Genomic DNA, 27,673 nt, shown 5'->3' on the forward strand with positions numbered 1-27,673 from the left:
ACCTAGCTCTTTCCACTCTGGGAGGAATGAACCCCATACCCCAGCCAGCAGAGCCTCTGTGCAACCGTAGTTGTGGATGGACCATTCTGTGTGGTGTAACAACAGACTACAGTGTGTGGCTAAGGTCCAGGGGGCATCTGTGTTTACCATATACACGTGCCATTACTTTCAGTTCTGAAAATAATCCAGAAAAGGTTGGGTGTGTGACGTAGTTGAGTTAGTGGAAGAAACCTGCCAAGGATCAAATATCCAGCTAGTAAGAGAGAGCTCATGGAAATAATATTTTCTAACAACAAAGAGAAAACTTGAGTTTTCCCTCTCCTCTCCTCTCCTCTCCTCTCCTCTCCTCTCCTCTCCTCTCCTCTCCTCTCCTCTCCTCTCCTCTCCTCTCCTCTCCTCTCCTCTCCTCTCCTCTCCTCACCTCTCCTCCCCTCCCCTCCCCTCCCCTCCCCTCCCCTCCCCTCCCCTCCCCTCCCCTCCCCTCCCCTCCCCTCCCCTCTCCCCTCCCCCTCCCCCCTCTTCCCCTCTCCCCTCCCCCTCCCCCCTCTTCCCCTCCCCTCCCTTTCCTTTTCTTTTTTCCTACACAGAGTATTGAAAGTTCCTTATGGTTGGCAGTTGACTGGGGAAAAATGAGAGCAAAGCATTAAGATTTATTTTGTTATCGAGAGTAACTGACTCCTGAGCTTCTGGACTCCAGCCTTCTGCTGCCATTGTGCCTGATGTGGGATGCTGGATTACAAATGTGTGCTGTCACACCCCACTTCGCATAGGTGCTGGGGATGTGAACTCTGGTCCCCACGCACACTTGCACGGCAAGTACTTTAGCTTCCAAGCCTCCAAATGATCTTCCTTTTCTCTTCTTTTTTAAAATACACGTTGGTGTGTTAACCTTAGAACCAGCAAGCTTGATAAGCCTTGCTATTTATAATATCAAAAAGTTGCTGGTATTGCATTTTCCAAGTAAACAATCACAAGTTCTAAAACAATGCTAAGTATTCACATAGGAATAATGTCAAACAATAGTGGGAATACTGTATGCCTTGGTGTTCGCCCCCCTTACATAGGAATGCTCATGGGCTTTCTGCATTAAACATTACTGCAGTTTCATAAGTGACTTGACAAGGTCTAGCATGCGTGTGAGTTTTTCAGATGTGCCTGCGAGGGTCACCTCTGTGATTTTTCTCATTTGATCTACTGCTATGCTGAACCACTAGGTGACTTAAATATATGACCAGTCTTGAGTTCCTGGAGAAATTTAACTTGGTTATTTTTTTCCCTGTGTCATTAGTTTCATTTTCTAATGTTTGACACAGTTTTGTTGTGCTATTTATAATTGGCATTATTTTCTGTGTGTGTGTTATGTCAATGTTACAATTGTGGTATTCTTTCTCTCACATATTATATGTATGTGCATGCATGTGAGTTTGTGGGTGTATGCCAGGTGGCAATGTTGGGTGCCTTCCTTGATCACTGTCTACCTTATTGCCTGGAGAGAGGCTCCCCTGCTTGGCTGTGCTGACTGACCAGCAAGCTCTAGGCGTCAATTATCTGTATCTGTCCAGCAGTGCTGGGGTCAGAGGCACATGCCCATGTCCAGATTTTAACTCACACGATGGAGATTTGAACTTAGGTCCTCATTCATGCAAGGCAAGTGCTCTTACACACTGAGCCATCTCCCCACCCCCCTGTTTTCTTTTCTTGAGACAGGGTCTCATGTACCCTGAGCTTGAACTCAAGACTAGCCTTGAACGCTTTATCCTGTTGCCCCTACCGCCTGCTTGCAGACATACATACTCTCTCTTCCTCCTCCCTTTCCTCCTTCTCCTCCTCTTCCTCTTTCTCCTCTCACTCTTGTCAACTTTATGTTCCCAGTCAGAGTCTCACTCTGTAGCTGAGACTAGATTTAAACTGGGTCTGCAGCCCAAGATAAACTTAAATTTATGAGCCTCCTGCCTCAGTTTCCCCAGTGCTGAGATTATAGGTGTGAGTCATTACACCTACTTTATGCTATCTTCCTTTTTAAAAGGTTAGTCTCCTTACCTCCACCCTTGCTATACTATCCAAGCGTTTACACAGCACCAGAATTATCCCTTTCTTAAGACTTGGTTAGAATTCTTGACAGTTGTTCTTGGTTTCTGTAGAAAGCCATGTGTTAAACCATCTCACTACCACAGTTAGTTTTCTTTCTTTACTTCTTCCTGCAAGTGCATCATGTGTCCGAGTTCCGAAATCACTGTGAGCTGAATGACGTCACATCCTGTTTCCCTTCCATCACTTCCCATGCTGCTTACCCTCTAAATTCTTTTCTTTGAGATGTGCTCTTTTCTGTCTTCCGCTGGGAAAGATTAGCTAATAGCTTATTATTTTATTGGTTTAAGAAAACAGGCAGTCACTTTTTGGATTATGTGCTAATTGTAAACCCTCTCCTTTAAGTCAGCACTTCAGTAACCGGGGCTGGCTGTCTAATTTTCATCGCTCGGCTCTATTGTCTTCTAATTTCTCCAGTTCCGAGATTATTTGTTTTCATTTATTTCTTTTTTACTTCGTACTTTTACTCTTTTAGCGGAGGTTCTGACAGAGAATATTTTTGTCAGGGTTATTTTTAAAGTATTTTTGAAATTTAGTTTGGTTTTCAGTTTGAGTGTTGTTATAGGAGAGAATGAAATGTTGTGAGTGGAAGGGTTTATTTCAAGCGTAGGTTTCTTACATTACACCCTCAAAACAGAGTCCTTCTTAGTGTCTAGTTTCTGGAGTATGTTAAGGTTTGCTTTGTAGACAAGGGTTTTCAAAGTTTGAATTTCCTATTTTTTAGAGCACTGAGCTGAATATAACAACAACAACAACAACAACAACACACATTTATACAACACACACACACACACACACACACACACACACACACACACACACACACACTACTGGCTAGTTTTATGTCAACTGACATAAGCTAGAGGCATCGGAGGAAGGATTCTCAATTGAGAAATTGCCTCCATAAGATTAGGCTATAGGCAGCCCGGTAGGGTGTTTGCTTAATTAGTGATTGATGTTTGAGGTCCCAGTCCACTGTGGTTGGGGACAAGGCTGGGCTGGTGGTCCTGGGTTCTATAAGAGAGCAGGCTGAGCCAACCACGAGGAGCAACCCAGTAAGTAGCATGCCTCCATGGCTTGTGAATCAGCTCCTGCCTCCTGCCTCCAGGTTCCTGCCCTGTTTGAGCTCCTATCCTGGCTTCCTTCAGTAGTGAACTACAATGTGGAAGCATGAGCCAGGTAAATCCTTTTCTCCCCAGCTTGCCTTTGGTCATCATGTTTCATCACAGCAATAGTAACCCCGACTAGGACATAAATATTCATAAAGTTATTCCAACACACACACACACACACACACACACACACACACACCCCTATTAATTATTTTTGTTCACTTGTGCCTTGGCCAAATGGTCAACTGTGATACCCCCCTGACTTCTACTGTGTCTCAATTTCTCCTTGAGTTTCCTGTGCTGTTGCTTTAAATATGTTGATGTAACGCTATTTAAAGTATGAGTATTGTTGGTCATTAAGTTCTTACTACTTACCAAGTCCCCATCAATATCTCTCCTCTCTCAATTGAGCTCCTGAAAAAATTGTGTTTCTTGTTTATTTCTTTACCGTGTGTCTGTAGGCTGTTTCTGTTCACCTCTGTGCTACCAGTCTCTCAAATTAATTGTACATTTAAGATCTAGAAGGCATTTGAGCTTAATTCTGATCCAGTCTGAGAGTAAATATTTTTTGACTGATAAAATTCACATAAATTAATATAACAGGCATGTTTGGTTTTGGCTATTTTGGGTGGTGCTGTTAGAATCGAGTTTTGTGTTATATTTTCTGGTTTTATTGCTGCCTCATTGTTTTTCAATCTTTTATCCCATTTTCTATTTGATCTGCTTGAGGTTTGTATATTCATTTCTTCCACTCATTTGCAAAAGCTTGCCTTTCCCCCAGCTAGTATCTGGGTCTATATTTTTATTCATTTCTGTCTACCCATCTCTTTTTCTTAGTATTTTTTGGAGAGTAAATTACTGTAGTTTCAACCTCCTCTCACCGTTTTCTTTTAATTGATTGCATTGTTTTTCTTAATTTTAAAACACTTTTAAATGTGCAAGCACTTCTGTCGTGTTCCTTATATGGTCAGCTCTAAACAAATGTTGTTAGCTGCCCACTTTCCTCCCCTAGCCCATCTTTTGTCAGCTGTAGCATTTTTGCCGGTTGAAGGTCATAACTTTTGCATTTGGTCCTGTGGCTGTGGTCTCTGCACTGATGCAGAGTTAGGGTGACTTTCAGGTGTGCTGGTTTAATAGCCAGTACCCTGTTCCCACCCTTGCGATCCTTTCAGCTCATTGGTGAGTGTTCTCACCTTCTCGTGCATCTCCTGGGACTGTCCTTAAGCTAGGTCATCTGGATGCAGCCTTCTTAGATTCCACTTTTTATTCTTTTGCCTCATGCAATGGTGTGGCACCTTCCACTTTTTATTCCTTTGCCTCATGCAATGGTGTGGCACCTTCTGAGGTTACCTTATTTTTTTTCTCCCGTGTATAAACTATTTGATCCAGTTCTGCTCAAAGGACCCTTTGTCTTTGAAGGCTGTTTCATTATAAGATGTGGTCTTTCCATACCAGGGTTTCCTGGGGACAAAATAGGTCCTTTCAGCCTCTGTCCCGGTTCTTTCTTGTTTTTGGAAAGCTATAATACATCATTTTTTAAATGTCTGATTTTTTTCCTCAGGCCTGTGAATTGTGTGTATGGTTGTCCGTTTTTCTTTCTTTGTGTGTGTGTGTATGTACATATATGTATAGGTAGATTCAGAAAGGCCAAAGGAAAATATTAAATGTCCTGTTCTATCACTCTCTGCCTTATTCCCTCGAGACAGTGTCTCTCCCTGAATCTGGAGCAGATGGGTTGCCAGCAAGCCCTGGCTTCCCTCTTCTCCAGCACCCACAATACTGGGGCTCCTGGTGTTTGCTTACTCATGTGGCCAGGCCTCCGTTTTACTTGGCTGCTGGAATTCGAACTCAGGTCCCCATGCTTGCAGAGCAACTTCTCTGGCCCACCCACCTATTCCCCTAGCCTTTCTCTTTTAACTTCTTATTTATTCCTAATAATATCTCTCAAATCCTACTAATTTCTCTTTTCCAAATCTGTCCTCTATCTTTCCCTATACTGTCTGTTGGTTTTATGTACATTTTTCTTGCACATTTTCTGAACAGTGCCATCTTACGACGTATGTCACGTGTGCATCTAGCTGTATTGTAGGGTATGTTAATACCCCTTTTGTGTTCTTGGTTTATAGAAGTAATTACTCCACTGGGTGTTTAAAATTCCCACAGTGTTGTGTTCATCCTCTCCATGGCAACGTTCTCCTACCTGTCTAGACTGTTTGTGAATTATTTAATCTTTGTCTCTCTTTAACAAATATCTATTTGGTCACAGCATTGGGCATTGAGTCTAAGGGCTCTGTTGTAGTTACAGTTCTATTGTTATGAAGAGACACCATGACCAAGGCAGCTTATAAAGGAAACCATTGTGGGAGCTTGCTTACAGTTTCAGAGGGTGAGTCCATGGCCACCATGGCAGAGAGTGTGGTAGCAGAATAAGCAGAAAGACTGGGTGTGGCTTGGGGTTCTAAAACCTTAAAGTCCACTAGAGACATGACTCCTCCAACAAGACCACACCATAAATCCTTCTTAAATAGTTTCACCACTGGGGACCAAGCATTCAACTGTATGAGCCTGTGGGAGCCATTTGTATCCAAACCACCACAGGCTCTAAATAGGCTCAATAACTGCTCTTTCACTGAACAACAGCCACAGCCTCTTTTTTTTTTTAATATTTTTTATTATGCATATATGTGAGGATTTGTGTACATTAAGCACAGTGCCTGCAGAGGCCAGGAGAGGGTGGCAGACCCCTTGGAGAAGGAGTTACAGATAATTGTAAGCTATTGGATATGGGTGCTAGGAATGAATTCAGATTCTCCGTAGCCCACGAGCTGTTGTGTTTCCAGCCCTATGATTTTTTTTTGATTTTTTTTTTGATTTTTTTTGATTTTATGATTTTTTTGATTACCGATTTATCATTAAATGAGGGGAACTTTGCTGTCTGCATGGATTTTGGATGTGGAGCAGAAGCCACCAGGGATTCTCCTATGATGGCATCAGTGTGAGGTCTTTTATGACTTCTGTCTCACTGGACAACTGACAATGGCAGCTGCAGACAAGCCTGTGGTACAGAGCCTTTGTGCCCTGCTCCACTTCATAGATGGGCTGCCTCTTATAAATGTGACTTTCAGTGTGACTCCTCACACTGCGCTATCCCTGTTTTTGTCATGGCCAAACAGGCTCTGGATGGCTGCCACTGGCAGTCCACATCTATCCATCCATCCATCCATCCATCCATCCATCCATCCATCCATTGTCTTTATAATCTCTTTCTTCTCTCCCCCTCTCTCCTGTATCTATCCATCTAGCATGTATCTGTCCATCCATCCATCCATCCATCCATCCATCCATCCATCCATCCATCTATCATCTTTATAATCTCTCTCTTCCCTCCCCTCTCTCCTGTATCTATCCATCTATCTTTTCATCTATTTACCCCTTGCTTCTACCCAGTGCTTTTCCCCATTCCTGGCACACACCAGTGCTCAGTTGATGTTAGTTTCATGAACTGAAAATGGAATGCTTTCTTCATTTCCCTCCGCCTAAATGACAGTACTCAGAGAGGGAAGGGTCTTTTCCAAAGCTATTCAGACGCTTCCCCTGTTCCCCACACCACCCACAGGCCCAGCGTAACAATAATAATGATGCCCGCAGTTGCACGCCGCATGGAACACTTGGTAGCTCATAAAATGCTTCCTTGTTCACCCTTCCATGACCCACTCAGCAATCCACTCAGCCCCATGGCAGGAAGATCCAGGCATCAGAACAAGGGATGGTGAGCACTGTAGCAGAGCAGCCATGGCATCCTGGGGTGCGGCTGCTGCTCCACATCCATCATTTTCTACCTTTCCCTTGCTAGAAATCCTGCAAAGAAAAGGGGTTTGACCTTGGAGCTCCCTTTTCAGGGCTCAGAGAGGGACTAGAGGTGTCTGGGACACGCCTAAGACAGAATCCACCTGCTTTGCATTGGTCTTTTCTCCCTGGCAGTCAGCCCAGGTAGTTGCCTCTCCTGTGTGCCATCCCGGAGGGCCATGTCCTCGTTCACGGACCATTGGGTGCAGGCTGCTGCTCTCTCCTGCCTAATTGCCAGTCTCCTTGTTAACACCCTCCCCCTGCCTTCCTGCTTCACATATCCACCTCTCCTGGTTCCCCCACGAATACCTCCTACTTGATGAACAAGATGTAAGTATACAAGTTATTAATCTTTCTACCGAGGCAATTACAGCCCTGCAAAGTTCCTCCTCGGCCACGTTGGCTCTTCTATGACAACCTTATCAGGTTAGCAATTTCAGATCTGCATTAAGTGTTCAGAAATCAATTTTCAGCTTATTTTGTGTTGCAAAGTTTGCCATGCCTGAAACCGCACTGCTAATTGAACAAGAGCAATTGATGTTTTAGCAGTAATTAAAGATGGTAATTATGACCAAATCTCCCCCATGGCCCTTCCGTGTTTGCTTTTGGACCTGTCAGAATGGCGGGCAAGCCAAATCAATCTTAATAAAGTTAGCACTTCAGAAGTCTCCCCAGAAATGGTGTTGCCCTCCGGGTGGAGACAATGTGGTCACAGGGAGCAAGGAGCAAGGGACTCCATGTTCAGAGCTGTGTGGAAACAGTTTGCTGGACAATTGGACAGACATTAGATATGGCCAACTTGGCCTGAGAGTCTGCCAGCCTTGTGCTGGCTCAGTCAAGGGCTCTGAAGCCCTGGTGGGTGCACTCTTGCCATTGACACACTTATAGTGCATTTGAGAAGAATTGATACATGTGACACATAAAATCTGAGATCAGTTGAGAAGTAGAACCAATAGGATATACAGCAGGATGCTATATGTGTGTGCAATGTGTGTATGTACATGTATATGTATTTGTATGCAATAAGAAAGATGTATGTATACTGGTGTGTGTGTGCAGCATGTCAATGTACATGTATATGTATTTATATACTTAGGATAGAAGTATGTATAATGCATATATGATTGATGTATATGTGTTTAGGAATTTGGGTCCCGTGATCATCTCTCTGCAAGCTGAAAGCCAGAGAGGTTATCAGCGTGTCACAGTCCAGCCCTGAAGAATGCAGAACCAGGAGACCATGGTATAACTTTCAATATGAAGCTAAAGGCCTGAGCACTCTGAGGCTGGTGTGAGCTCAGAGATATAAAATATGGAGAACCTTGACTTCTCAAGGTCAGAGGCAGAAGGCTTAAGGGGGTTAGGGGGGAGAATAAATTTACCTATCTCTCTGAGCCTCAGCCAGCAGAACAGGGCTTGTACATAGAAGGAAAGGTTGTACTCTTTTCTCAGCACACACACACACACACACACACACACACACACACATACACACACACATACACACACACACATACACACACATACATACACACACACACATACACACACACACACACACATACACACACACAAACACACACACACACACGTTTGCGGCCTATGACTGAAGGTTCCTACATTTCACTGGGAATAGCTACAGAGTTATGTTCAGCCTCTACTTTTGGGGTGCGGAGAAGGACAGACACAGCTGGGGGGTGGCCTGCACGGCAGCCATATGGACAACACTGTGACCCTCCTGGAGAGTAAGATGTTAGATTCCAGCTACCATGGTGCCCACAAGCTCCCGCTTACCATATGGTGACTCGTATGTTTCAAAGTCCGACTTGATGCACCAATCCTACTCTCACAGGAACCCAGCAAAGCACGTGCACTGGAGAGGGACCTGCTGGAGCAGGAACACACTGAACAAGAGGCTCACACACTGATGCGAATGTGGCTGAGGCCACATATTTATGTATGCTTGTGAAACAGCACATAGCTATGCTTAGGCACTCAAGGCTGACTCTTCATGCATATTCTGCCCTAATGAGAAATCTGCTCTCTGGTCCAGGTATCATCAGTTTAAAAAATTCTGGATCTAGATCTTTAGTCAGACTCAGCTCTTTTGGAGAAGGAGGTAGGGATGGGTGGGAGAGAAACTGAGGGTCGGAGCCTTTGATGTCCCCTGTGGGTTTTCAACATTCCTCTCAGAGCCTCATTCCTTTTTTCTTTTTTCTTCTCAGTGCCTGGGATTGTGCAGTCTAAGCCAGTACTATAACACAAGCCAGGTCCTGCAGATCTTGGGGCCTAATTTCAACACCTGGAGGTGTTGTCCCATTGTGCAGGTCTTTGCTGTCTTCAGACTCCAGATGGCCCATTTCTTCCCTACCAGGGTTAGGCTAACTTAGCTGGGAGCTAAGCAAGGTCCATCAGCTGTGATGGAAGGAAGTTGGTTCTGGCTCTGTGATGCTGGGGAGGGCAGGCTGCACTGCCTGGTGAGTGTCGAGGCCATGAGGGAACAGTGAGTTGACAGTGATCACATGGAAAGTCACAAGACACCGTATCAGGGCTCAGGCGCACTCTTTCCAAAGCCATATGCTCAGGCACATGACATATGCCAGCTCCATCCCAGGAGCTGTACACCAGATTTAGCTCATCACTATATATCTGAGAATCTGCAGCTCTGTGACCAGTGCCATGGACACTGCCCCCCACCCTCCATCACTTACCAAGCACAGTGTGTTCAGGCTCCTGCTTCAGAAAGAACTGGGAAGATGGTTGAGTTGGTTAAGTGCTTGCCTTGCAAGTATAAGCATTGAGTTTAAGGCCCAGAACAGAAGGCCAAGCATAGTGATGTGTGATGGAATCTTAGCCCTGGGGTGACAAGGACGGCAGGTTCCTGCAGTCACAGGCCAGTCAGCCTAGCTTAGTTGGTCAACTCCAGCCCTGTGAGAAACCCCAATTTTCAATAGTATTTGTTTGTGTTTTATGTGTTTGCATGTGTAACTAAGTGTATTTATGAGTGTCATGTAAATGCAGGAGCCCATGAGATCAGAAGAGGGGGATGGATTCTCTAGAACGGGAGTTACAGGTCATTGTGAGACACCATGTGGATGCTGTGATCTGAACTCGGGTCCTTTGCACGAACAGCAAGTGCTCTTAACCACTGAGGCATCTCTGCAGCCCCTGAGAGACCCAGCCTTAAGCAAAAGGTAGATGGTACTTCAGGAACGGTACTCAAGATTGTCCTGTAGCTTCCCCCCATGTGCACATGTGCACGTGCACACACATACCCACCCCCGACTCAGCCCCTCCACTCACATGCCCCCCCCCGCCCCCCATCAACACACATGCTCACACCTAACCCTTGAGACCGTGGCCCTTGTTTCTTACCTTCAGAACTGTCCCTGGAATCTTACTTACTTTCTTGCCTGGCTTGACTCTGAGGGGACAGTACATCCCTTCCCGGTCTGTGTGGGATAGCTTTACCGCAGTCTCAGCTTTGGTGCTGTCTCAGGGAAAGAGAACAGCTGGTCATTTCTTCCTCAAACTTCCTAATGCTGATCCCCTAGGCTGGCCCAGCTTGCAGACCCAAGCCCTGCAAGAGCGTTCTAATCCCCGGCTTCTCTGGGGACCAGCACTGGAGCGGGGAGACATTTGGGTTGTGGGAGTTTCTACTAAAGCACTGGTTTCTTAGTCTCAGGCCTGGAATTGCTTTGTTAGCACCTCCGTGGGCTCCTAGCAGGGGTTGCCCATTTAGGTAGGGTTGGGGGTGAAGGAAGGAACCCAGAGGTTGGAGCGCAAGGGTGGCTCATTACATTCCTATATCTGTGCTCAGTGCTGGGGAGCCTTTTTTGCTCCCTTGGACCACACTGCCCTCCAACCCCTCCCTTCCAGCCCTCTGCATTCCTGAAGCTCCCTGGATGGGTGATTGATTAATTGATTTACATATTTATTAAAATGTATTTTAGTAGCGCCTTTGCCTTTGATGCCAAATCTCATTTCCTATTGTGGGACTGCTGACAGCCGGCATTGTAAATGCAAAGACACTTTACAAAACAATTTAAATAGCAATTGCCACCAGCTTAAAAATGAGCAAAACAGACAAATAAAATACTGATGAGGAAATTGGCAGCTTTAGGACAAGAGGGACCAGGGGTTTCTAAGTAGCCAGCAGTTCCGGGGGTGGGGGTGGGGATGGGGGTGGGTGGGTGAGGGAATGTAATTGTCTCGTTGGAATGGCCTAGATTTTAGGTGTGGATGATGTTGGCTTTACTACTACTGTCCTCAGAGCAGAGAGTGTCACCCTTAAAGAGCCTGTCCTCAGAGGCAGTCTGAGCCAAGGAGTTATAGGGGAGAAGACAGTCAGGAGTCAGGGTTTAAACCATTAGATCTCTGCCTGTAGTAGAGTTTGTGTGTGAGTGTATGTGTGAGTGTGTGTGAGAAAGTATGTATGAGAGTGTCAGTGTGTGAGTGTGTATGTGTGTGAGAAAGTGTGTGTATGTGTGTGTGAGAGTGTGTATGTGTGAAAGTGTGTGTGAGTGTCCGTTTGAGTTATGTGTATGTGCTTGTGAGTGTGTGAGTGTGTGAGAGTATATGTGTGTGAGAATGTGTGTGAGTGTGTGTGTGTGTGTGTGAAAGTGTGTGTGAGTGTGTGTGTATGTGTGTATGTGTAAGTCAGAAGACAATCTCAGATGTTGTTCCTCAGGTGGCATTTGCTCTGTTTTTGAAGATAGATTCTCTTTATTGGACTGGGACTCATGGATTAAGCTAAGCTGTAAGGCCAGTGAGACACAGGGATCTGCCTGCCTCCCTCTGCCACCACACATGGCTTCTTTATGTGCGTTATAGGGCTTGAACTCCAGTTTTGTAAGCACTTCACTGACCAGAGCGTCTCCCTAGTCTGCCTGCAGTCTAGACATATGAGTCTAGATATATGCCTGCTCCGAGGTGTGTTGTAGGGTTCCAGGAAGCCGACCTCAAGACCAGCAGTAAGTAGGAAGAGTGTGGATAGAAAGTTGTCTCCATTTGGGCCTAACCTGGCCTAATTGTGACTCTTGGACAGGGCACAGTGTCCCTTTGGGCCTCTGCTTTCTTTGTATGTTGCATAGTGATAGGAATCCAGGAGTATCAGTTTGGGACCTGAATGTGTGGCATCTGGGTTCTTAGATCCTATCTCTTGGCTTTGTGACATTCAGAGGGTAACATACCCTCTCGGGGCCTCTATTTGTAGAAAGAGAACAATTAATGGCAAACTTCTTTCTTTGCATCTGTGGTTTTGGTCTCTGCTGCTCTGTGATTCCAGTGGTGGCTGATGGCATTTGGGGAGAAAGGAGAAGGTAAATAGGTAAGGGTCTGTAGAACAGGAGTCCAGGACCAGGCAAAATTTGGGGCAGGACATAAGATAGGGCTGAAGGCTGTCCTGGAAAGAGTGAAAGTCCCCCTGGGTGAATCCCCTTGTGTGTGTACACTTGGATCCCTTTTTTTCTTCCTGACCCACACTGGCTGGCTGTGCTCCCTGCAGCCTCCTGGGTGGCAGCCTCCTCTGCTGCTTCATTTACTTCCTGCAGGAGCTCATTCACAGCCATTCTCTCTTCCCCATCTTTCTCCAAGATGCTCAAATGTTCATTTCCAGCCGTGACCTCTTGCTGGACTCTAGTCTCATAAATCCAGCAGCCTGCAGGACATCTCTCCTTAAGTGCCTTGCTGCCTCTGTAAAATGCCTAGAACCAAATCTAGTGTCTTGTCTCACAAGACACTACTGTCCCTTCCACTCCAGCATGCTTTTGTCCTCTCTCTCCCTCCTCCTTTCCCTCCTTCTCTCTCTCCCCCTCCTCCTCTCTCTTGCTCTTCCCTCTCTCTTTCCTCCTCTCTCCCTCCTCCCTCCCTCCTCCTCCTCTCTCTTGCTCTTCCTCTCCCTCCTCCTCCTCTCTTCCTCCTTCTCTCTCTCTTTCCTCCTCTCTCTTCCTCCTCCTCTCTCTCTTTCCTCCTCTCTCCCTCTTCCTTTCCCTCTCAAGCCGTTTCAAGTGACTGAATTCAAAGCCCCACTTTTTATTTTGTCTCTCAAAAACACATGAAGCAGATGGCTGGGGCTGGAGGTCTGTTCACAGATCACTCTTCTAGCACACTTGAGGCTTTCCATCCGTCCTCAGCATGGCATGAACTGCAGGCATGGCAACATGGACCTGCGATTCCAGTACTCTGGAGGCTGAGGCAGGAAGATCAGTAAGTTATCTTCCATTATATAGTAAATTCAAAGTCAGCCTGGGCTATATGATACCCTGTCTCAAACAAAACAAAACAAAACAAAACAAAACAAAACAAAACAAAACAACCCAACAGAAAGTTGTGTGTGTATGTGTGTATGTACTATAGTAAGTAATAATCTATAATATTCTATTAAAAACTAGAGGTAGCATGTGTGAGACCCTAAGCTTAATCCCCAGCATCACCAGAACAAAACCAATGAAACAAAACAAAATAAAAGAGAGGAGCCAAAAGGCTCCAAGCATTGTAAAAAGAGATAACTAGACTGAAATGTTAGTGAACCTAATTTGATCAGTGCACATGTTGAAATATAACCCTGCACCCCACCAACATGAATTGTCATTATATACACATATAAAAGTGTGAATGCCCTTAGAGTCCACAGAGCACTGTGCTGAATGCAGAGGTCTGGAGAGAATGCCAGCATAAAAGACAGTCCCACCCTACAGCCTGATGGAGAACCCCATGAGCAGGAAAGCTGTCACAGTGGGTGGGGCTGATAGAGCAAGGCCAGAGATCCTGTGGGGCAGAGACAGGGGCAGACAAGGGAGTCTTCTGGAACTCACTGATGAGGAGAATGAGGCTTCAGACAGCAAGCAAGAGGAAGATGGGAGAGGGAGAAGGCGCATCAGGGAACATAGAGTCGGCACGGATGCAGTGAGACCTTGCTCTACCCAGAACACAGCAGCAAGCCAGCCAGGCTAGCCCACGGGAGGAGGAGAGACATTTCTGGAGAAGAAAGGTGACAGAGAAGTAGTATGCAACTACACACAACCTGTAGGCATGGCAGGTTACACCCCGGCCTCCCAGCTCTGAGGTCTGGTCAGGCCACCATCACATTCATTTCTATTTGGCCCTGGAGATCTTGGCTTGAATCTAGAGAGCATGGAAACCACGGATGGGTTGTCAGGAATAGGTGGGAATCCTTATGTGCACAGTATGACTACTGTGCAGGGAAGGTGTTGGGGCATCTGTGAGGCGGACAGCCTCCCCTGAGGGTGCAAACAGGAAGTCTCACTGGGCACATGGGGACTTCCATCACAAGCAGGTTACACTTGCCATCCTACCTGTCTGAGGCCAGGTGGACTCTTACAGTGGACGCTGGTGCCGAGTGATTGGCTCCAGCTAGGTAGGAGGGCCTATGAGGCAGTGTCTAGTTTGGTTTGGGTTAAAGATGAACTAGTCAGTAAGTGGGTGAGTTAGTCATTCAGCCAGTCAGGCGTCGAGGAAATGAATGAGTGCGTCTGTCTGTCAGTCTGTCAGTCTGTCAGTGACTCACCCAGTCCTCAATTAATTGCTGATGGTGCTGAGGTGTTCTGGTGCAGTGGGAAATAAGTTTGTGCCTGCCATTTATATTTCCTGTCATTATTTACCTTTTGTTTTCCCTGAATATTTAGAAAAGTCTTGTTAAAATGCCAACCTATCTCAGCTATTTGGAAGGGAGAGGTAGGGATGCAGCTTTAAGGGCAGGAGCACCAAGGGGACCTGCAGGGTGGGGGCAGGAGAACATGGTGGGTTGAGGAGCTCTGCAGGGAGGTGGCCCTTAGAAGGACGGATGGGAGCTGCTTCTGCGGCTGGTCCCTTCACTTGAGCCTCTGCCTCCTCAGCTCTGCGGCGGCAGGAGCTTGTCTGTGTTCTTGTTCTTGGGTTTTTGTCTGGGCTGTGCAGTAGTTAGCACACAGGTTCCCGCACCGTCACCCCATGGTGGTCTCTTTCGATAGGCCAATGGCTTGTCCTCTCTGAGATGGAACCTCCTTTGGTTGTGCGAGTTTCACTGACCTAGTGCACACCCTACAGGACATCCTGGATGAGTCATTGTGATGGGGCAGGTTCAGAAACTCAAAGACATAGGGGATTGTGTGCTTCTTGACCCATTCCCTTCCCTACCATGAAGAGGGGTCAGCGTGGGGCCCTGACTGCAAGGCCTAAGTCAGCTAAGTGACTCAGCTAAGTGACAAACCCATAGCCTTGGCTTTGTCAGAGGGACAAGTCAGCCTCAGGGCTACACTCACAGCCACGGGTCCAAGAAACACCCCTTTCACTGTTGGTCCTCCAATGAGCCACCCCTCATCAGTTTCACTGCCTAAGCTCCCTCTTCTCTCTTCCCTCGGAGCGAGCGCCATCCCCATGGAAACTGCGCTGGGATCCAGTGGAGGATAAGAGGGACAAGGAGGGCGGATAATCAAGAATTATTTGTTTGGGATAAGAAAAAAAAAGTGGAGAGGTCTATGGGATAGGACCAAGAGGAGGGCATGGAGAGATGGGGGAGGGAGAGAAGGAGGGAGAGAGAGAGAGAGAGAGAGAGAGAGAGAGAGAGAGAGAGAGAGAGTCAGTCTTTGGGGAAAAATGGAAATTTAATCAGATCAGTTTTTATAGTGCAAATAGAAAATCAGTTTTAATAAAGCCAAAAAGAAATGCAAAGCAGCAGCCAGAGATGGAGACTGTGTTCCACAGGCAGCTCTTTAGGGGTAGGGAGCCTGGGTGTTTATTGTGTGCAGACAGAGCAAGGACTAGATCTCCTGGCTGAATTTCAAATAGACATTCAGTTGGGCTTTGGGGGGGGGGTAGTATGTCCCAGATTGCACCCCCCAGGGCCATCTGTCCAGAAATGGGGCTCTTTCAAGAATATTAGGAGAAAGAAGCGGGCAGAGGGCAAGAGTCCCCCTGCCTCCTATGGTGAGGGCCCCCAAGTGCCCCATTGTGGTGGTCCCCAACCAGCGGTGCCCATGGCAACCTGCCCAAAGACTTCATGGCCTTCCACTGACACACCCCCATTCTCTGGGCTTGATTCTTAATTACAGTTCTGGCCCAGCTCGTGATTTTATTGCTTTCATTTATTATAAAAAGACCAGTGTCTGTTTTGTTTTTTTTTTTTTTTGAAACGGCTATCTGGTCAAATCACGGCTGATAAGCAACACTGGCCTGTCTTTTTAAGATGGGTCAAATTTATCACACTTAAAAAAAAAAAAAAAAAAGCAAGCCTCCGACGGCCTATTAGGAAGTCCCCCCTCCACTTCCTAGAGTGACATTTTAGTAAAAAGCTTTATTTCCTCCCTCTGCTTTCACAAAGCCACCATCTTAAAAGAGAGAGGGAGGGAGGAGGGGAGGGCCAGACGCTGAGTACTTTTGAGGCGAGGCGGCTTCATAAAATATATGGAGGGGCAAGGGCGATAGCAGGATCTGTCCTAATGGGGCTGTTAGCTTGGAGAAACGACGGGACACGTGCTGTCAGCTGTTAGTTTTGTAATTAGGAGAAAACAGCACTTCACATTTCCGAGACAGCTATTTGAAGCTCCGAGGAAGATACGGGGGTCTGGGCCAGAGAGATAGGTTGGAAGGAGGGGGCCTGGGGAAGAAGACAGGGGTTGGTTTGGGTTGGTAGCTCACCTGTCACCTCTGAAACTCTGCAGCTGGTTGCACTGGAGGTCTGCAGAGTCCTTCTGTGGCTACCCTGCCCTTGCTCAGCACTTGCTACCCCCTGTATTCCAGAATGGGGGCATCAGGCAGCCTGCTCATCCAGCCTTTGCGGTAGGAGAGCAAGGTCCAGGTTACCATCTTCCCATGGTTAGAGAAGTCAATACTGTCCATGACACAGGGGCTGGGGTGAGGCTATTTTATCAGCTCAGCTAGAAGCAAATATGATAATGGATTGCTGTTTGGCCCTAGGGAAAGAGAGAGGTTATGGAGGGAAGGGTGGCCGTTGTGTCTTTTGATTGAGTCCTGCAACTTTCCTGATGCTGTGACCCTTTAACACAGTTCCTCGTGTGGTGGTGACCCTTGACCACTAAATCACTTTTGTAGCTTCTTCATAACTGTAATTGTGCTACTGTTATGTATCGGAATGTAAATAGCTGATACACAACCCCAAAGGACTTGTGGCCCACAGGTTGAGAACTACTGCTCTGATGGCTAGGGCTGAGATTAAGGCTACCTGGGACCTTTGTGTTTCTCCCTGACTCTTGTAAACCTCGATCTCTTCCCCTGCATCCTCCTCTCCAACAATCCTCTTCTACACTCCATTGCAAACAGAAAGGCCATGGCTATTGAGAAACACCTTCCCTTATTCATCCCAGCATCCGTATCCCAGGGAGCACCTGGCTACCACAGCCCTGTAAGAAAGTGATGCTGGCCATTAGGGATGTAGCTTGATTGATGGGTATTCAGCAGGCATGCACAGGGTTCCATTTCCAGCACTTCAGACGTACAGAGTGGTGGTGTGGCAGGAGAGGGACACAGGAGGAGCAGAAGCTTAGTCAGCCCTGGCTAGTTAGAGAGGCCAGGGCCAGGGTGGACTACATGAAAGAAAGAGGAGAGAGAGAGTATTGAGGGGAAGGAGGGAGAATAGGGAGAAGTGAGAGGGTGTATCGGAGAGAGGGAGGGAGAGAGAAGGGAGAGAGAGAGAAGAAGGGAGAGAAGGCCTTGAAGGGCCTAGACTTTGGAACCAGAGAAGGCCACATTTGAGAGCCGTGCTGAAACAAGCTGGAGGAGTGCAGAAAAGTCACTTGGTTTCTCTGAATCTCTGTCTCTCTCTGTCTCTGTCTCTGTCTCTCTCTCTCTTTCTGTCTCTGTCTCTCCTATTAAGTCAGTTGTAAAATGATATTGCCACTTCTGTGGAGTTGAAGGATGAGTGGGGAGTTTATGCCACAGAACCAGGGATCCATTAAACACTGTATGGAGTTAAAGGTGTGGGCTGAGTTGGGTAGTCTGTCACAGGAGGGCCAGGCTTGATATCTTGGGACCTTCAGGTCAGTGTAGCTACCTCACAGGGTCTTCCACTGTCCACTGCCATTTTGGACAGGCCATGGGCATTTCTCTCAGACTCCTGTTCTCCGTGGCTTCCAATGTGCCTCAGTTCTGGTCACATGACTCTATTCTAGTTCTTTTGGACTCTTGGCCTGGATAATGAAAACCCTTTACATGGCCAGAGGCACTTCATGGCTGCACCTTGGGTGTCAACAAGACAGCTTTGAAAACAGGTTTCACAATTGTAGGGAAGTAAAAATTTCAGCTCCAAGTGACAGGCTCAGCATAGGTCACCCTGGTCTGCTAAGGACTAGGTGTTTTGTTTGTTTATTTACTTATTTGTTTTTCCAGATGTGAGACTCTTGGTTTTAATATAAACTCCCAAGACAGAGCTCCAGTTCAGGAAGATTAATACCCAGTCAGAGCCCCCTTTTCAGGGCAAGGGCAGTCATGGAGACAGATGAACCACCTTGTTGGACTCCCAGAGAAGACAGCTGTCAGCTCTGGTTTGGTAGTGGCATTGAAGCAGCTTGGAAGGCTTCTCAGGGGAGGTGGTAGCACGGAGGTGGGTTTTTATGGATAACTAGATGCTCACAAGGTCGACTGTGGAGGGAGAGCTTAGAGGGGTGCAGAGGACATGGTTCAGCTTGGGAGCAAAGTGGTGTGACCTGGAGATGGGAGCTCAGGAAGCCAAAGGACATTTGTTCTGTCCTTGCAACGTAGGGCAGTGATGGAGCAGCTATGGGATCTGACTTAGAAGGACAACATCAGGACCAGAGAAAGACTGGGATGTCTTCCCTATCTAAGGATGGAGTCGTAGTTTCTACAGTGTCCAGGTTGCATCCCAGCCTTCCAAGACCAACGAGAGTATTACATGACTGTTCCATGCCAAGGCTGCTTGGCTCTATAGCATGGCTGGGTGCCTGGCCCATGGCTAGAGCCAGTGAAGCCAGCTGGTGACAGGATAGAGTTGTCCTGGCTTTGGCCAGGCAGAGTGGTGGGTTCTGACCGAGACAATGGTCCCTAAAGGACCTCTGCTTGGACAAATTTAACTCTGTGGGAAGAGACAAAGATAGTGACTTGGCACCATCAAGACTACGGCCTGCTGCTTAGGGCATGCAGGGACCCACCTCTGAGGTGAATCAGGGTGAGTGGCCCAGTCCAGGCTAGTTCTACCTCCATCTGGTGCTACAGTTGAGGGGCTTAGGGTGATTGACAAGCCAGCTGAGGACAGGAGAGAGACTGTGAGAGTTGGCTTTCACTAGGATGGGGCAGATAAGCTAACAGAGCCATGGATGGCTTCAGACAAGTCCAGCACCAACTCCTGTAGGAGATAAGGCATAGTCCTTAACAAAACAAAACCAACCAAACAAAAACACTTACAACAACCACCAACCAACCAACTACAAAGACTCGACCAGAGGCTTCCTGGCAAAGTCTTCTCAGAAGGAATTCCAAGACATTGGATGCCTGGGAAATCAGCCCCTGGCCTTTTTTTTTTTTTTTTTTTTTCTAAATGTGGTGAAATGTGCTTGGTCTTAAGGGATTTTCTGGTGTCAGCAACTCCCTAAACTAAGCTCTTCTCCCCCCTTCTCCCCCCTTCTCCCCCCTTCTCCCCCCTTCTCCCCCTTCCCCCTTCCTTCTCCCCCCTTCCTTCCCCCTTCCTTCTCCCCCCTTCCTTCCCCCTTCCTTCTCCCCCCTTCCTTCCCCCTTCCTTCTCCCCCCTTCCTTCCCCCTTCCTTCTCCCCCCTTCCTTCCCCCTTCCTTCTCCCTCCCTTCCCCCTCCATTCCCCCTTCCCCCTTCCCCTCCCCTCCCCTCCCCTTTCCTCTCCTCTCCTTTTCTCCCATCCCTCCAGTATATGTATTTCAGGGAATCCAAGGATATTAATGAATTCACCTAGCCACCGTGTGTGTGTGTGTGTGTGTGTGTGTGTGTGTGTGTGCGCGCGCGCACGCATGTGCATGTGTGTGTGTTGTATGTATAGTATACATGTTGGTGTGGTTGCACTTGTATGGTCATGCATGTGTGTGTGAGGTAGAGAGGAGATCAACATTGGGTATTTTCCTGTATTGCTCTCCACCTTTTAAAATGTAGGTGATAGCTATTCCAACCCAGGTCTCCATGTTGCACATCTGGTGCTCCACATACTGAGCTGGCTCCAGGGCCCTCAGACTGGTGCTTTTAAACAGGTAGATGAATTGAGGATTGTGGCGACATTGTAATAACTTGGGGGAGGGGCACAAAACTCAAAGCAGCAGAAGTGGTCTATCATTGGCTTCGAAGTCCCTTAAGTCTCAACTTCCTGCTGTGAAGGGGAGCACTGTCGTCCCAACAGGCTGTGTATTCTATTCACTTAGTAGGTTGTCTCAACAGGCTGTGTATTTTATACACTTAGTAGGTTATCCCAAACAGGCTGTGTATTTTGTACACTTAGTAGGTCACTGTACTGGGTTGGCCTAACGTTATTTGTATTATAATACTAATTTGAGTCCCTCAAAACTGTTTGTCCCAAAGACAAGAGAGTCCACACAAGGATGAGGAGAGAGGGAGGAGAAGCCACCATTGGATAGAGAAGAAATGCAGGAGAGGAGAAAGGAGAGCCAGAATGGGCTGGGGAACAAGAGACCATGGCTCAGAGGGATGCCTAATTGGAGCTATGAGCATCCCAGATACCAGTAAATAACAACTTGGGTTGTGGATAGGAGGTAGATCTAACAACAAGAGGGTAGACAATTGCCCAACTATTGTGCTGCTTAAGGCATATTAACATATAAAGACAATATATGTCTTTTTTCCAAAAATATAAACCATTAAAGTAGGGAGGGAACCCATACTGGGATATTTTAGTATTTACAACAGACTGTTCCAAACAGGCCGTTAACTCTATATACTTAGTAGGTCATCCTAACAGGCTGTGTATCCTGTACACTTAGTAGGTCATTCCAACAGGCTGTGTATTTTTGAGGGAAAAGGCTCGTGTTTTTCTTCTCCTTCTTCTGGTCTTTCTATCCCCAGGGTCTGGTATAAAGTAGAAACTCAATAAATGTTAGTCAAATGAATGAATAAACGTTTGAATAACAAAAATACCTGCTCTCCAGACCTCTCAGGATTATTGGAAGGATCAAATGAGATAATGCACGTGAAAGCACTTTGTAAATTGCAGAGCACTATACAAATGCAAATCACTCCCAGCTTTGGTGGAAATTATTATTCAAATTATTATTATTATTTTCACGGTAAAGGAGGAGAGGAGGGAGAGGCCAGAGCACCCCAGCGTAGGGTGCAGGAAGCTCAGGCTGCAGCCTGGGCAGCGGTGGTGTTCTGCAGGCTACCAGAACGCATCTCCCTCTGCAGGCTGCTGGGTTAGGCAGCCCAACTGCAGCTGCTTTAGGGTCGGACACACTAGTTGCCATTGGAATTCTGCCCAGTGCTGGGGATGGCACACTGTCCCCTGAACAAAATAGATTAAATGCTGGGCTGTAAATGAAAAGGTTTTTTTTTTTTTTTGAATTGTCTGGTTTATTTTTTATTTTTATTAAGTTATGAAAAGCAGCATGTTAGGAATGGAATTGTAAAAGAGGGGAAAAATGGAGGGTGGGAGGGAGGGAAGGAGAGATGGGGAAGAAAGAGAGTAAAGGGAGGGAAGAGAAAGGAGAGAGAGAGAGAGAGAGAGAGAGAGAGAGAGAGAGAGAGAGAGCAGAGCCAGCACCAGAGGCTAGCAGACCCCTCCTGCAATCACTTTCCCTGTGCCATTATCCTGCCTCTTCAACCCCTAGCCTGCAAGAGGGAGCAGGAACTGGCTGGGCAGCCAGGAGACACTAGCAAAGGCGTGATTGATAATTGGCGACTGTAATTCTATAATTCATCTCTGCATCGCAGTGAAATTAAAAGAGTTTAGGTTCCTAAGCATAATGATCATCAATTAAACGCCGGGGAGATTTAGTGTCTTCATTTGAATTTTGTTTTATTTATTTAAATGTCTCTTATGCTGGGGGTTGGGGGAGGGCAGCACAGAGTGGGGGCAGCTGAGTGAAGGCTAGCCCCCAGGCAGCTTGGAGCAGCCAGGTTGCATGGGCTGCCCCTGGGGGCAGCGCAGGGCAGAGGGCTTTTTGAGACAGGGGATCCATCATCTCAGGCCTAATCAGTTAATACTGATAAACTGCCAGCAATAACTGCCAATTGCACCGAAGTTCATTCTTTCAGGGAGTGCCCTGCCACATCGGGGAAGCGCTCCTGTCTCCAGGAGGGAGAGGATGCATTTGGTGGAGGCAAAGCCATTTCTTCTCTGAGAAGGGCTTGAGAGCAGCCCAGCCTGGTGGGCAGCCTGATGAATCTGGCCTGTGCCTGGTGTTTGAGCTCAGGTTTGGATACAGAGGTAAGGTGTACTTCGATGTGACTGTGGTTCGGTGGGGAGTGCCCATTTCTCAGCCCCAATTTGCATACATATCAAAACAAAGCTTCAGAAACAGAGCCACTCACTGCCTCCCTAGCTGTGTGACTCAGTTTCCTCCCTGGGAGAGAGGGGATTGTACTAGATGGTCCGGAGTGGCCCTTTGGCTTGATTTTAGCTGTCCCTGGCCACTGGCCCGTAGACAGGATGCCTCGCCCATCTTCTGCCCTCTTTATCCACCCCAGTTATAGCCTGGGTACCCTGGCTGCCATCTCTGCCTCTCGGACCCCCTTGACCCTCCCCACATGGCTACCCACTTTGCTGGGTTGGTTATTGCTACAGTTTCCCAGCATTCTCTGATTCTGACTTCTCACTTGCAATCAAGAAACTAAAAATAGAGAGTAAAGGAAGCTCTCCGAGGGGGGTTCCTGGGGGTGGGAAAGTGCTCTAGTTCCCCAGGGGAATGAGACCTCATCACCATCAGAGTACGGGAGGGGGGTTGCGGGGGGGGGGGAATCTAACCCAGACCAGTGACAGAGTTGGAGGCCAGGGGACAGAGGCTTCCTGATCAGCAAGAACAAGGACCAGGCTTGAGAGACAGTGTGTGAATGCTGGAGATAGGCAGGATTAAGCAGCAGCCTCTGGGTCTTTGTGCAGGAATCCCATTGTATCCCCAGCACAAGAGACCCTTTCCCTGAGCCAAGTGAGGGGCTGAAATCTTGGGACCAAGGTCCACCCCCATAGCCTGGGCAGAGGGGCTTTGTGTTCTAATTCATCCGCCAGGAGAGGGCACCCTGTTCTAATTTTCACAAAAGTGTGCTCCATGCTCGGGGAAGCATCCTGGAGAACGTTCTCAGAGTTATCCTATTGTGCTGGTAGACAAGCAGGACCCACGTGCCCTGATCAGGGATCTCTCCTTCAGAGCCTTGGATTTTAAAGGAGTGGGCATGGTGTGATCAGGTGGGGTGACTTGGAAGCAGTGAAGCTGTGTCGGGGCGGAGACCTGGCTTCTCAGACTTGCAGGCTTTGGGGGCTAGGATGAGGAGTTTGGCCCACTGGCATGAGCAGAGAAGGGTGCTGTGGGATCTCAGACACACAATTTCAAAACCCAGTCCACCTCCCTGTCCTGGGAAGAGCACCCTGGAGATCTGAGGAATGTGCGAGTCTACAGCCATCCTACCCTAGACGTGCCTGGCCTTGTCTGAAAAGCGAGTGAACTCCTGCAAGTAACTGCTGGTTTGGGGATACACCTGACTGTGGAGTCTGGACCCCTGGCTGCAGTTCTGGATATACTATGTCCATGGGCTCACTGCTGCTTTTTCCTCTGACCCTCAGTTGCCTTCTCCTGTCCAATCGTAGGATAATTGCCCACATGCTCTTGAGCAGGCTGCATGGGGGTTAGAACTTTCATCTCTTCTGCACAGACAGAGGCAGTGCCTGGACCTTATCTTCTGAGGAACAGTGCAAAGGGATGTTATCACCACCCTTGCTTGGCACTGCCTTAGAAGCAGCATGCTTAGCTGGGACTGTCATCAGGACCCATGATGCTTTTCCTCCTGGGGAAGAAATGGCTGGCACTGGAACCCCAGGATATGCCAGTGTTTGTACCAGAGATCCAAATCAAGATAATGTCTTTCCATCTCCTCTCCATCTTTTGAACTCTTCCCAGTTCCTTTACCAAGCACATTTCTATCACGGGACTTGGCCCTCAAACACGTGGTGACATCAGCAGGGAGAGAGGGCAGGGTGGAGCTGAACCCTGCCACTTGTGGTGCCCCGCCCCATCCCTCCCCCCACTAGCTTTTCTTAACCTTGTCCACGAGGCTGACTAACTTCTTGTACTTAGCATAAGTGCTTTTCTCTCTCTCCACTTTGGGAAGATTGAAGGCCTTCTAGAGAATGGGGGGCAAGATGAGGGTGACCCCAGGTTTCCAAACACGCTTACCTCATGTCCTTGTCTTTTTCCATCCTGAGCAGGCCATCCATTCAGGACTGCTCTGAGGTCAAAGGCTGTTCTGTACTCCCCAAGATTGTCTTGGACTCTTTGGACAGCTCTGTCCCTGTATTTGAGATGAGTTTAGAGGAGACAGGACTCTATAATTTTCTGTGTGGGATCCACAAAAGCTACAAGCCCAAGTGGGCAGGCAGCCCAACAAAGGCTTTTAAAAATTACCATGTGCTGTCCTTTCCTCTGATTACAAAAGCAATACATATTCATGGTAAAAATTTTGGGAAATACAGAAAAGCACAAAGGAAAAAAATCATTCATATTCTATGTTCCAGAAGCAACCATTATTAACATTTGAGGTATTCACCTTGTCCTTCCCTTTCTCGTGGTCTCTGCATCTCTGTCCTTTAACAGAAGCTTCATGCAGCAACACTGTTGTGTCACCTGCTTGGTGATAGTGTACCAGGAGCATTTCCACATATAGTAAAAGCCATTTGATGAGTGTGGCCAGGTGTTTGGTCAGGGAAATGGCATGGGGTGCGGATGAGGGTAGGGGTGGTGGAGGCCATGACAGCAGGACTGTCAAAGGAGGTCTCAGTGCTGATAGATCTGGCTCCTTGGCTTCCAGACCATCAAATCCATCAGCTGAAAGAACAGCCCTTGAGGTAGACAGCAGGAAACCCCGTGACCTGAGAAAGGTAGACAGTTGAGCTAGCCATAGCATTGAAGATTGGTTACTGTATTGGCCACCTTCCTCCACAGGTTCTTGTCCTGGCCACAGCAAGCTAGCAGGAGGTAGGCAGGACTCAAGGTCATAATCACTGCTAGGCTGTAACAAAATAGGCTAGGCATGCTAACCTGGGAGACAGAGGCAGGAAGATTTTGAGTCCAAGGCTGCCCTGGACCATATAACAAAGGCCTGCTTCAGAAAAGGAAATCAAACCAAACCCCAAACACCCAACAATGATAAAACAAAAAGAAAGCACTGTAGTGTATACTAGGAATACAGCTAAAAAGGTGAAGGTCTGCTTTAATACCACTTGGGGTGAAGAAGGATGCTGACAACATTTCCAATAGTGCAGGCTGAATACTGTAACAGGTGTGGTGGCTTGAATGAGAATGGCCCTCATAGGCTCATGTTTAAGTACTTGGTCCCGAGTTGGTGGAACTATCTGGGAAGGATTAGGAGGCGTGGCTTGTTGAAGGAGGTATGTTACTGCTGGCAGGCTTTGAGGTTTCAAAAGACTCATATCATTTTGTCATTTCTCTCTGTTTTCTGTTTGTGCTTGGAGATGCGAGCTCTCAGTTTTTCCTACCTCCACACCTTTGCTCTGCCATCATGGATTCTAATCCTTTGGAACCATAAGCCCACGTAACTGTTTTCTTTTATAAGTTGCCTTGGTTGCAATGTTTTGTCACAGCAACAGAAAAGGAACTAGCGGACAGGATACCTTGGGGTCATTGTGTGTTATAGAGCTTCAGTTTTGCTGAGCAATGAATACAAGTCTGGGATCCTCAGCAAGCCAAAACCCTGAACAAATAACCGTGGGACACTGGTCTTTCAAATGCAGGAATCCATGCCCATCTCATCAGCATACCACATTAGCCTTCTGTGAAGCATTCTGATCGGGCCAGCTGACTTCTGATGAGCCCATCTCTATCTGACTAGGCTTTTACTGTCTTCAAACTCCACTCAGCAAACCTAATAACCGAGGTTAAAAAAAAATCACAAAGGACAGAACCTTTTTTTCTTTTTTGAATGATGTACATTAGTGGATGGCAAGCATATGAAAAGATTTTCAACATCATTGACCACTAGAAAAATATAAATTGAAGCCACATGAGATAATATGTTCTATGCCAGATAGAGGAAAGATGAGAGAGAGAGAGAGAGAGAGAGAGAGAGAGAGAGAGAGAGAGAGAGAGAGAGAGAGAGAAGGGGAGGGAAGAGTTGGTAAAGAAGTAGTTGTAACTTTGTGTTCCATTGATAGGGATGCAGAATGGTAAGAGCCTATTTAGAAAACAACACCACTCTTTAAAAACTGAAAAAACAGAATCACCATGTGTTGGCAATTCCCTTTCTGGGGACATTTTTATAAGGACTGGAACGGTTTTGAAGAGATGCTTACATATTCAACTTGCAGCAGTGATGCTCACCACAGCCAAGGCATGGGAGCAACCCTTACGTCCACAGACAGATTAATGGGAAACCAGAAGGTGTTCCATACATAAGAAGAAATTCTACTCAGCCCCAAGCCAGAGAATATTGTTCCATGCTCCAAGCAAGGTAAACCTTGAAGATGTTATCGTGAGATAAGCAGCTTGCAGAAAGACAGAATGGTTGACATAGCTGATTTGTGCTCACAGTTTCGAACAGTTCCACTCCCAGTTCCTGGCTTCATTCATTCTGGGCCTGTGGCGAGGATAAACATCATGATGGAGGGAGTCTGTGGAGAGGGAGCCATCCAGATATTTACCTCATGATGGGAAGCAGAGGAGGAGGGAGAGGAGGACGAGGAGAAAAGAGAAATAGAGGTCAAAGACAAAACAATCTTAATTGCTCACCCTCATCCCCCAGTGACGCTTCCTCCAGCTTGGTTGCATCTGCAGAAATTTCCAGAACTTTCCCCTATACCAGTTGGGGAGCACATGCATCTTGGGGGGAACATTTTGTGTTGGCACCACAGCAATGGGGAATTTAGAGTGGTCAAATTCATAGAGGTTGAAAGTAGAATCGGGCACCTGGAGAGTGGGGCAAGAGGAAATGGAGACTTGTTCAACAAACATTGGTGTCAGGTTTCCATTCTGGACACGGGTTGTATGACAGGCAGGTAGGTATGTAACACTATTGAGTTGTGTACTTAAACATGTGTCTTAGTCAGGGTTTCTATTCCTGCACAAACATCATGACCAAGAAGCAGTTGGGGAGGAAAGGGTTTATTCAGCTTACACTTCCATACTGCTGTTGATCACCAAAGGATGCAGGACTGGAACTCAAGCAGGTCAGAAATCAGGAGCTGATGCAGAGGCCATGGAGGGATGTTCTTTACTGGCTTGCTTCCCCTGGCTTGCTCAGCCTGCTCTCTTATAGAACCAAGACTACCAGCCCGGGGATGGTCCCACCCGCAAGGGGCCCTTCCCCCTTGATCACTAATTGAGAAAATGCCCCACAGCTGGATCTCATGGAGGCACTTCCCCAACTGAAGCTCCTTTCTCTGTGATAACTCCAGCTTGTGTCAAGTTGACACACAAAACCAACCAGTACAACATGCTTAGGATGAGAAATTTATGTCAAG

At 47.2% G+C, this 27,673-nt stretch overlaps 1 long non-coding RNA gene across 1 annotated transcript in view; it reads left to right on the plus strand.

Annotated features, from left to right (window-relative positions):
- Positions 1-27,673, plus strand: part of Gm31432 — a 156,229-nt gene that overhangs the window by 98,815 nt on the left and 29,741 nt on the right. The gene's annotated exons all lie outside the window — the stretch shown is intronic.

The sequence above is a fragment of the Mus musculus genome, chromosome 9, assembly GCF_000001635.26.
Source record: "Mus musculus strain C57BL/6J chromosome 9, GRCm38.p6 C57BL/6J".
NCBI classification, from domain to species: Eukaryota; Metazoa; Chordata; class Mammalia; order Rodentia; family Muridae; genus Mus; species Mus musculus.